The sequence below is a fragment of the Chlorocebus sabaeus genome, chromosome 4 (genome assembly GCF_047675955.1).
Source record: "Chlorocebus sabaeus isolate Y175 chromosome 4, mChlSab1.0.hap1, whole genome shotgun sequence".
Taxonomy (NCBI): Eukaryota; Metazoa; Chordata; class Mammalia; order Primates; family Cercopithecidae; genus Chlorocebus; species Chlorocebus sabaeus.
This window is the reverse complement of record NC_132907.1, coordinates 43897319-43908955: the sequence shown is the minus strand read 5'-3', so window position 1 is coordinate 43908955 and position 11637 is coordinate 43897319.

Here is an 11637-nt window from a genome sequence, read left to right as displayed (position 1 = left end):
ACATTTAGGTTTATAATTTATTTTGAGTTATTTTAAAAATAAGGTAGTAGGTATGTTTTTATTCATATGTATGTCTAATTGTCCTAGAACTTTTTGACTGTCCTTTCCCCATAAGTTGCCTTTGTACTTTTGTCAAAAGTTACTTAACTATATTTATATGTGTCCATTTTGAAGTTCCCTATAATATCCCATTGATATATGAGTCTATCCTTTCACCAGTTCCATACTATCTTGATTACCAAAGTTTCATAGTACATCTTGAAATTGTGTAGTATGGTTTCTCCAATTTTATTTATCTTTTTCAGTATTATTTTCTTTGATTTAGATCCTTCCCATTGCTCTATAAAATTTTAAACCAGCTATTCTGTATCTGCAAAAATACCTGCTGGTATTTCATTTGAGATGCATTAACCTTATAGATTAAGTTAGGAAAACCGACATCTTAAAAACATTGATTCTTCCAATCTAAATTCTATCCAGTGTATTTCTCCTTATTTAAGTCTTCAACTTATTCCGTCAGTTCTTATTGCAATATTCTTCATATATTTTGTTAGATTTGTACTTAGTATTTTGTGTGGTATTTTTTTTTTTGGTAGGGGTGATATTATATTTTTTAAAATTTAAAACATTAAATATTCTTTGCTGGTATTGTAAGAATAAAATTGACATTTATATACTTATTGATTTGTATTCTGTAACCTTGCTAAAGCCACGTATAGTTCAGAAGATTTTTAGTAAAATCTAAAAGAAAATTTTTAGTAAAATCTAAAACAAAATCTAATTTTCTTATAAATTTTCTAAATAAGCAGTTACACTGTCTGTAAAAAGAGACAGTTTTATTGCTTCCTTTCTTATATATATGACTTTTTTTCTTTATTGCCTTAGTGAACTACCTAGAACTTTAAGTATGTTGAATTGCAATGTTGAGAGAGTACAACTTTACCTTGCTCCTACTCCTGACCTTAAAAGTATTTAGTTTCTCACCATTCTGTATGATGTTCATCATAGGTTTATATATATGCTCTTCATTAGGTTAAGAAACTTCCTTCCAGTTCTAAATTTGCTAAGTATCATAAATACATACTAAATTTTTCAAACAAATTTTCTGAAACTATGGAGAAAATCATATGGCTTTTCTTCTTTTGTTTGTAAATATTGTGAATTTCATTGATTTTTTAACATTAATTGACTGTACATTCCTGAGTAAACCTCCAATCAATTGTTCATGACATACTTTTCTTTCTCTTGTTTTTGTTTGTTTGTTTGTTTGTTTTTTGATTTTTAAACAGGGTCTCTGTCACCTGGCTGGAGTGCAGTGGCATAATCACAGTTCACTGCAGCCTTAACTTCTTGGGCTCAAGAGATGTTCTTGCCTCATCCTCCTGAGTAGCTGGGACTATATATGTATATATATACACACACACACACACACACATATAAAACTATAATATATAATATGTATGATATACTAGCCCATAATATACTAATATATGTATATATTAGCATATTGCAGAATTTGGTTGAATAATAGTTTGTTGTGGATTTTTGTGTTATGCTCATGAGGTATATTGTCTAGTAGTTTTCTTATAATGACTTTGCAAGATTTTGGTATAAGGGTAATACTGGCTTCATAAAAGCCATTGAGAAGTGTTCCTTCCTCTTCTATTTATTTGGAAGAAATTGCTTAGAATTGGTATTCATAGTCCTTGTTTATCAATTTTCTTTTTACTTTAAATATCTATTTTAAAATTTTTCTTTAATTCTATTGGGTATTGTCTCATATATTTTGAAGTTTTGTTTTAGGTAAATTTACAGTTAGCAGTTTTATATCTTCTTGAAAAATTAACCTCCTTGTCAATATATAATGTCTCCTTTTATCCCCTAAGTACTCCTGAAATCTGCATTGTTTGGTATTAACATAGTGAATTCAGATTTCTTTTGCTTAGTGTTTGTATGATATATCTCTTACCATTCTTTTACTTTACCTTCATATTAAATTAGATTTCTTGAAGACAGCATATGATTGGGTCTTACTTTTATATAAAATCTGACAATCTCTCTTTTTAACTGGTGTGTTTGGACCATTCACATTTAAAATTGTCACTGACACAAATACATCAAATTATACCATCTTGCTGGCAATTTTTTATTTGTTCCATTTTATTTTTCTGCCTTCTTTTGATCTGAGTATATGTTATAAACTAGTTTTATCTCCTCTATTGACATTTGTTTATACTTCATTTGAAAATAATTATTGATTTCCAGGGTTTGTAACATAAAGTTTTATTTAATCTGAGTTTACATTTTAACTTAATTGTACTGAATCAGGTATAACGTACAGACCTTACAATAGTATATTTCCAATTTTTTGCTCCCATGGTCTATGCTATTGTCAAAATTGTCTTTTTACTCATGCTGTAAACACACAGAACATTGGTCCTAATTTTGCTTTAGGCAGTCAGATGTTAAAACAAATTAAGCAGAAGGAAAGATATAGATTTTATACTACCATGATTTATTCCATTCCTGACACACTTTATCTTTGTGTAGATCCAAGTTTCTGATTGATGTCATACATCTTTACCTGAAGAACTTCCTGAAGACTTACCAATGTAGATGTGTTCTCAAAGCAGTCCCTCCACTTTTCCTTGTGTGAAAAAAATTCATTAATTTAAAAACGTTATTTTTGCTAGATACAGAGTTTCCAAGATTGACAAGTTTTTTTTTTTTTTTTTCTTTTAACACTTTAAGAATATCACTCAATTGTCTTCTATTTTGCCTAGGTTTCTTACAAGGAATTCTGCTATCATCCTTACATTTGTTCCTCTGCAGGTAATGAATGTGGTTTTCTCCTCTGGCTATCTTCAAGATAGTTTCTTTCTCTTTGGTTTTTAGCAGTTTATGCTTAGATGTTCATTTTTTTTCTATATTTATCCTACTTGCTTTTTTCTAAGCTCTTGCATCTGTGGTTTCGTGTCTGTCACTAATTATGAGAAATTCTTGGAAATTATTTCTTCACATATTTCTCTGCCTGGCCAGGCATGGTGCCTCACGTCAGTAATCCTAGCACTCTGGGAGGCCGAGGCAGGTGGATCACTTGAGGCCAGGAGTTTGAGACCAGCTTCGTCAACATGGTGAAACCCCATCTCTACTAAAAATACAAAAATTAGCCAGGTGTGGTGGTACACGCCTATAATCCCAGCTACTCAGGAGGCTGAGGCAGAAGAATAGCTTGAACACTGGAGGTGGAGGTTGCAGAGAGCTGATTGGCACCACTGTACTCCAGCCTGGATAACAGAGCAAGAATCCATCTCAAACAACAACAACGACAACAACAACAAACCCCATATATACATATAATATATATATGTAATGTAATATATAAAATATATTTCTCTGTCCATTTTTTTTTCTTCTGCTAGAAATCCAAAGATCCATATGTTAGTCTTTGATATTTTTCCAGAGCTCTCAGGTACTCTGTTCTTTTTAAAGCTCCACTTTTTTTTTCTCTTTGCATTTTATTTTGAGAGATTTCTATCAACTCTCTTTGTGTTCACTTAGTCTTTCCTTGACTGCGTTGAGTCTGCTTACTAATGAATCTGTCAAAAGGATACTTCATTTCTGTTACTATATTTTTAGTTTATAGCATTGCTATTTGATTATTTCTTACAGGGTCAGTATTTTTGGTATTACCTGTCTGATAGTTTATGTTTTTTGTCTTTCCCATCAGAGACTTTAACACATGTGTAATAATTATTTTAAGTTCCTTGTCACCCATGCCATATCTGAGTCTGATTCTGATGGTTGCATTTTCTCTTCAGAGTTTTTTTCTGTTGACTTTTTCAATAAGTTGTGCTTTTATTTTTGAAATCTGGGCATCTTGCTCAAAACAGTAGATACTGAGGTAAATATGTTTTTGATGCTTAAAGATGAGCCCACCTCTTTTTTTTTCCTGCCATGGATTAGTGTGGGAGTTTCATTAATCTAGACAGTAGTTGGGCTGACTTTAATATTTGCTGTTGCTATGGTTTCTCTTAGCACACCACAGTTTACATTCTCCTAGTGGTAACATGTGTTTAAGGTGTTGACTGGTTTATTAGCTGCTATTTTCTCATTGCCATCTCCTCCTTCTCTTTGGGTGTTCTCTTACTGTTGCTCTCCAGAGAGAATCTGTCTCTTTTGTAGCCCTCCCAGCTACATCCCATTAGTATTTTCACTTGATGCTTATTAGCCTGATGATATAAGGCAGGGAAGGAGGGTACTCTCAGATGTTCTGGTGAAGCCTCAATCTTTTGTAGGTGCTGTATTCTGTTTCAGAGTATGGCCGTTACAAGTACTCTTGCCACTCCTCCACCTATAGTGCCGGGTCTATTATATATTCCTGCCTCTCCTGCATACATAATGCATTTTCTCCTTTGCTTCCTTCCCTAGCTGCTTTTTCTAGTACCCTAAAGCAACAATTTTGTTGCTCTTCCTCCCTTACATCAAGGCTTTTCTTCCCTAGGGGAGATAAAGGACAGGGGTCTAGTTCTAGTTCCTGCAGTGGTTACTTGTCGTCTCCCCTAGTCAGTGCTAAGAAAATATGTTTTTCAGGATTCTCCCTGATCGTCCCTGTGAGTGCCTGGTAAGGTTTATGGAGAAAAGCTTACAAAGGGTGCACATTACCCTATATCTATGGCCCCCAGGTGCCGTATATCTATCAATAGCCTATAATTGTTATTTAGAGTTAAAAAATTTAACTGTATGTTCTTACCGTATAAAGCATAAGTTAGCATCCTCCTCAGATGTGGAAGTAGTCAGATCCTGTCTTCACCTATGCAAACCTATTTCTCCCCAGATTTGGGGCTACATTTTTGCCGGGCAGCCTCAATTTTCTGGTGGTTTCAAGAAGTTATTAATGTGCAGTTTGTGTAGTACTTCTTTGTTGGGAAGGTAGAAGCAATGTTCTTGCCAGCTCTCCAAATCCCTGTGCTAGAGCCAGAACAACTAATTGTTAATGATTTTGAAAATGAGAGGTTCAAAGTCCACAGCATAAATATGATTAAAGATTGCCTCCTAACTTTCCTAAATCTATTTCCAATAGCCATGAATTTCATTTTGTACTGTTGAGTATGGGCTGATATTAAAATTGACTAGAGTTTACTTTGCCGACCAGCACCCATTTAGGGTTCAAGTAGCAGAAATTCAATGGTATCAGTGTCTTGTTTTCCCACAACAGCATTAATGTGCTATATAAATCAGTTCTGTCAGTGGAGAATTCTTGCTGCTCCTTAAACACTGTCCTCTGTGGCTGTGCAGGTGTTTCTGTGTCTTTATGTAGCATAATCCTATTAGCAGTGCCTGTGTAACACTTCGCACATTTACCAGTTCTTTTTAGGTATAGAACTCATTAATAATAACAAATCTGAACATTTAGGCATTACTATTATTATTACTATTATTGTCTCTCTTTTACTGATCAAGGAACTAAACATTACATGAGGGGATCTACCTATGGTCATAAGCAAGTATCAAGTAGAACTGAACCCCTGACTTGCAGCTCCATTTTGTTTCTCTAAGTTGCATAGTAAAGTTCTCATATAATTCATTCACTTGTTCATTAATTCAACACACAATTATTAGACATCCTTTCTGTTTATGACATATACTTAGACTGGGAACTAAAATTAGACTCCAGTCTTAAGCTCCTTGGAATTTATAACACGGTGAAAAAAAAAAAAATGACAAGTAAAACATTGTAATGGTATCTGTATTAGTTCATTTTCACACTGCTATAAACAACTTCCCAAGATGGGGTAAATAAAGGAAGTTTAATTGACTCAGTTTTGCATGGCTGGAGAGAAACTTACAATCATGGTGGAAGGGAAGCAGCCACCTTCTTGATAAGGTGGCAGGAGAGAGAGGAGGTGAGTGAAAGAGGAACTTTCCAAACATTTGTAAAACCATCAGATCTTGTGAGAACTCACTATTATGAGAACAGCCTGGGGAAAACACCCCCACAATCCAATCATCTCCCACCAGGTTCCTGGGGGTTACAATTCAATATGAGATTTGGGTGGGGACACAAAGCCTAACCATATCAGTATCTGATGTTGAAAGGAAGAGCATAGATTTTGGGGCCACACAAAGAGCTGTTCAAATTCCTATTTTGTTACTTTCTAGCTAGGTGAGCTTAGAAAATTAGTTTACTTTTTAAAGCTTTTATTCAAATGAGACAGCAATTAGTTTTGCAAGATCTTTACTAGCACTGGGAATATATCCTTCCTTACCCATATCAGAATAGAGAGAAGGATGACCTCTTCCCTCAATTGTCTAAGAAAAGAACTAAGGTTTGCTTTGCTTGGACCATCTCTGAAACAATCACTGCGGTAGAGGAAAGAGGTCAGACCTTCATAAAAATGCATGGTTGCTGTCCCATTGGGAAGGAGTAGAATCAATGCTGTGGAGACACCCATTGTTGTTCTTCCTAATTTTTTCATCATTAGCAGTAGGGATTCTTCATATGCTTTCAGCTATTTCTTTTCTTCATTTAACATTATTGATGTTTCAGTTTTTCATTTCTAAGAATTAGATAGCCTATATATATGTGTGTGTGTGTGTGTGTGCATATTTTTGTAGAACACTGTAGAGAAGAACTGATTCTCCCTTAAGAATAAAATACTCATCAAGCCTCAGTGAATACACCCATATTGGTTTGTTTTCATGCTGCTAATAGAGACATACCTGAGACTGGGTAGTTTAGGGAAAGAAGTTTAATGGACTCACAGTTCCACATGACTGGGGAGGCTTCACAATCATGTTGGAAGGCAAAGCAGAAGCAAAGACACATCTTACATGGCAGCAGGCAAGAGAACTTGTGCAGGGGAACTCCCACTTATAAATCCATCAGATCTTGACACAGGAAATATTACAATTCAAGGGGAGATTTGGGTGGGGACACAGCCAACTCATATCAACATCTAAATTCCAAAATGATATCAATGATGATAATATGTAATAATGTGACTACTTTTTTTTTTCTTTTTTTTTTTTTTCTTTCCAGGTGTGGTTAAATCCATGATTCTATACTGATCTTTATACATTATGAAAGTAGATTTTTTTTTTGCCACCTATTTTGTTCACCCTTAGGTGAGACAAGAATGCCAGCAGGGGCTGGAGTTAAGTATTTCCTGTCTCTTAAGTTGGTGAAGCCCTGGAAAAAACTGTCAGGCTCTGATAAAATAGTTTTCCTTGAAAAAAGGACACGTTAAGAACAGAACACGTTGAGAACAGAATGCTCTCAGCATATTTCACAATGGTTACTTTTCCCCTTCCCCTGCCAGAAGTATGAGGATATTTTTCTCTCATCTTCCCCGTGAGAACCTGACAGGATTCCTGAGAAGTATAAGATCAAGGCAGTGGCCGGTTTAGTTGTCTAGTGAGGGCTGCATCTTCTGGAAGAGAGGAAAACTGTGTGTTGACATGCCAGAAAGCAGAAGGGCAAAAGGGACTATAACTCCATGAGGCAAGCTTGAGGGCACTTAATCCTATTCTTGAGGACAGAACCCTCATGATTCAACCACCTCTCAAAGGCCAAATCTCCCAATATTTATTGTACTGGAGATAAAGTTTCAGCATGAATTTTTGGGAGAGACAAAAACATTCAAACCATAGCAGCTTCAATAAAGTTTCAGCATGAATTTTGGAAGAGACAAAAACATTCAAACTACAGCACCTTCTAACATTAATCCTCCAACCCCCTTCCCCACAAGAATTTCAGACCCTCAAACTTGCCTACACTGAACTCCCAGTAATTTGCAAATTACATAGTTTAAGTCCCCACTCCCCCCACCAAGCCCCCTGTATTGGCTCTAGCAGAAGTTTTTCTCCTGGACTTCTGCTCCAATAAATCATGATTCTTTGTATCTACCTGTCTCATGAATTTTGAGGGCAGTGGTTTGCCCCGTGACCTCAATTATCTGATGAACCTAAGAAAAGTTGTTGATTTTCAGTTTGTTTAAGGTTTTTCTTGTTGTAAGGATAAGAGTTATAACTTCTACGCTCCTTATAAGCTGGACAGGAAACTGGAAATCAAATTAAGTAATTTTTCAAAAGATAAATAACTAGTAAGTGATTCTGATGTTGATCTTTTTTATAATCAAAATGAAAAATTTACTTTAGTTTTGGTAAACACATGTCTTTCCTTATTATTAACTTGACATAAAGCTGTCTTATACCTTCACTTGAAATACATGCCACCACAGTCTTTATTGTGCTTTATGACTTTAGTGAATTCAGTATTGCAACTAGCAAACTTCACCAGTATACACGGTGTGTAAGCAGATGTTGCAAAAATTAAGTTTGCTTCAAATTTGTCGGCACAAATTTTGTTTTGGTTGCAGATTGGTAACGTGCAGTTAGGTAGAAATTCAGAACCAAAAGTATAGTTGTTTGGACTCCATACTTTTTAAAGTGCTAAGATTTGCAATAAAATTGACTCGTGCTTTAATTTGGCTGTATATCCTGGTGTTGGTTTCTTAACTTCTCTCAGCTTCACTTTCTCACCTGGGAAATGGGGATAATAATATCTAACTCAAGGAGTTATTTTGAAGATTAAATAAGATGATATGTAAAGGGCTAAGTACAAAGTCCAGCATACAGAGTGCCCCAAATTATTATCATTATTCTGTGTGGATCTGAGATGGATCTCAGAACAGAGTAAGAAAGGTTATTTCATCTTGACTATCTGTAGTGTGGCATGGGCACATTTAAGGACAAATCACCTCTCAGCTCCTGGAAGTATTTAAGGAGGAATATTCTCCTCTGAGGATGTAGCAAAGGAGATTTTTGCATTGGGTAAGAGTTAACTAGATGACCTGTAAGAGCCCATACAACTTTGAGTGTCTGATTTAATTAGAAAATGGCATCATTAGTGTTCTGTTTATATTTGAGATGTCAAATTTAATTACTGGTTTGAAGAATGGTTTTCTTACCTCATTACAGTTATTAGTACCTATTATGCCTTTCAGGGATTATTAATTGATTTGAATTTTCAAGTAGCATTCAGAGACACATAAGATCATTGACTAGGCTATGAATTTTTTTAAAAATGTAAAGTTCTGATTCAGAGGTCTCAGAAATGTTTTGTGTTGCCAGCACAGATTTTTCTCCTAATTAAAATTAGTTTCAGCATGTAAGGACTGTACACATAGTGGGTTGGAAGTGACATTGCCAAAGTTAATTGTTTCAGGACTCTGGATAGAACATATGCTCTTCAGCAAGCCACAGTCCCTACCACTCCCTAATGTTCTATACAGAGCCAGCTTTATTCATTTTTATTGCTTGCTTTTTCTCTCTGGGAATTTGAGTTTGCAACTTCCACTCTATTTTTTTTTTTAATTGTTCCTATTCATTCTTTCCAGTTACTTAAATTGAACCCTTAATTTTTAAACATAGTATGAACATTCAGAACAAGGACAAATTGGATTATATAAAAAGTTGTTGAACTTTCAGTGGTGTATTTTGATTTAATTTTCTAAAGACTGGTGAGATTTTTTAAAAAGAAATGATTCTATGCTCTCAAAGGGGGAAAGGCAGCAGGTACATTGTCAAACGGAGCTAAATATATATACATATACATATATAATCTATATACATATACATATATATACATATATATATAACTGTTACATCACAAGTCAATAAAAGCTCAGAGAAAGTTTGAAAAGAAGAAAAAGAACGAGCCTGAAAAGTTAGATCTATCCCTAGTTATATAGATCAAACTGGAAGAATTTGGCATTACAATGATTCAATAAAAGAGAAATATACTTAGGTGTGCTATCAAATAACTTCATGCATGTGAGTGTGAAAAGAGCTAAAAATTATAGATTGAATACAAGAACATCTGACTTTGGGATTGGGTTGCAAATTAAGCATACTGATTTGCACATTAAAAAAAAAGTCCTAAAAAATGTATTTAGATGAAGGCCTTAAAATCAAAACAGTGTCATTGTGAATAAAAGTTTTTTGAAAAAAAACCACAATATGATAAAGTGTATCTGCCTTGCTATATTTTAAATGGAAACATTCTATAATATCATGTACTATTCTTTGTTCATTCACTTGACATCTGGATTAATTAATAGTGAACACAATATCAGCTTTATATTCTTGGTTCAAAATGTGTGAAGTCACTATCGTTCTAAATAGATAATTTATTTGTGGTATTCATATATCTTCTAAGAAAAATAGATTTTTCTTTTCTTTTCTTTTTTTTTTTTTTTTTTTTGAGACGGAGTCTCTCTCTGTCGCCCAGGCTGTAGTACAGTGGCCGGATCTCAGCTCACTGCAAGCTCCGCCTCCCGGGTTTACACCATTCTCCTGCCTCAGCCTCCCGAGTAGCTGAGACTACAGGCGCCCGCCACCTCGACCGGCTAGTTTTTGTATTTTTTAGTAGAGACGGGGTTTCACCGTGTTAGCCAGGATGGTCTCGATCTCCTGACCTCGTGATCCGCCCGTCTCTGCCTCCCAAAGTGCTGGGATTACAGGCTTGAGCCACCGCGCCCGGCCTAGATTTTTCAGTAACAGATGTAAGTACACACTAAATATAGATATTTTAAAATATTGATGAAAATCTGGAATAATGTTTTAACTGTAATGTAATTCTTAAGTTATGTAAAAAAGAATTGTCTCATGGCTTTTGTAAGTAAATTTTACACAAAGTATATATAGGCTACAAAATGATACAAATATGGTTGTGCTGCAACAACGACTGTACTTTTCATATTATTCTATCAATAGTTACATTAAATCCTACTTAAGAGGCTAGTTCTGGTGCATACACCTATTTGGGTTTTTTTGTTTTTATTTTTGAGACAGAGTTTCACTCTTGTTGCCCAGGCTGGAGTGCAATGGCGCGATCTCGTGGCTCACTGCAACCTCCGCCTCCTGGGTTCAAGCAATTCTTCTGCCTCATTCTCCCGAGTAGCTGGGATTACAGGTGCCTGCCACCATGCCCAGCTAATTTTTGTGTTTTTAGTAGAGACGGGGTTTCACCACGTTGGCCAGGCTGGTGTTGAACTCCTCACCTCAAGTGATCCGCCCATCTCGGCCTCCCAAAGTGTTAGGATTATAGGCATGAGCCACTGCGCCCGGCCGTATATATCTATTTTAAATGTAACTTCTTACAATTTTATAGACAAAATCCTTCAATGAGCAATGGAAAGATGATTTTAAAAAAAGGTTGAATAGAAAAACAACCCACAACAGTAATCCATTTTGGATACAATTTTGCTTTTTATGAATAAGTCTGTAAAATATCAACATAAAGAGTGTAGCTTTTTTATGAACACAGCCACAATACTGAAAGCCAGTTCAAATACTGCACATTTTACAATTCTTATGACATGGGATTACACCCTTGTGGCTCACGCAGCATATGTTGCGTTGGTTTGATTTTACAAATCAAAGAGGAAGAAAATACAAAGTAAATCATTTAGTTTTTTTTTTTTTTTTTAATCTGTCATTGCATTTTTCTATGCTATTTAGGAAATGCAATACAAAAGTGCTATCTGAATATTTATGAGTATTTCAAATTTCATGTGTATTAAAATACAGGTATCGTTAATAAATGTTCACTTTATATGAGGTAGTATCCAG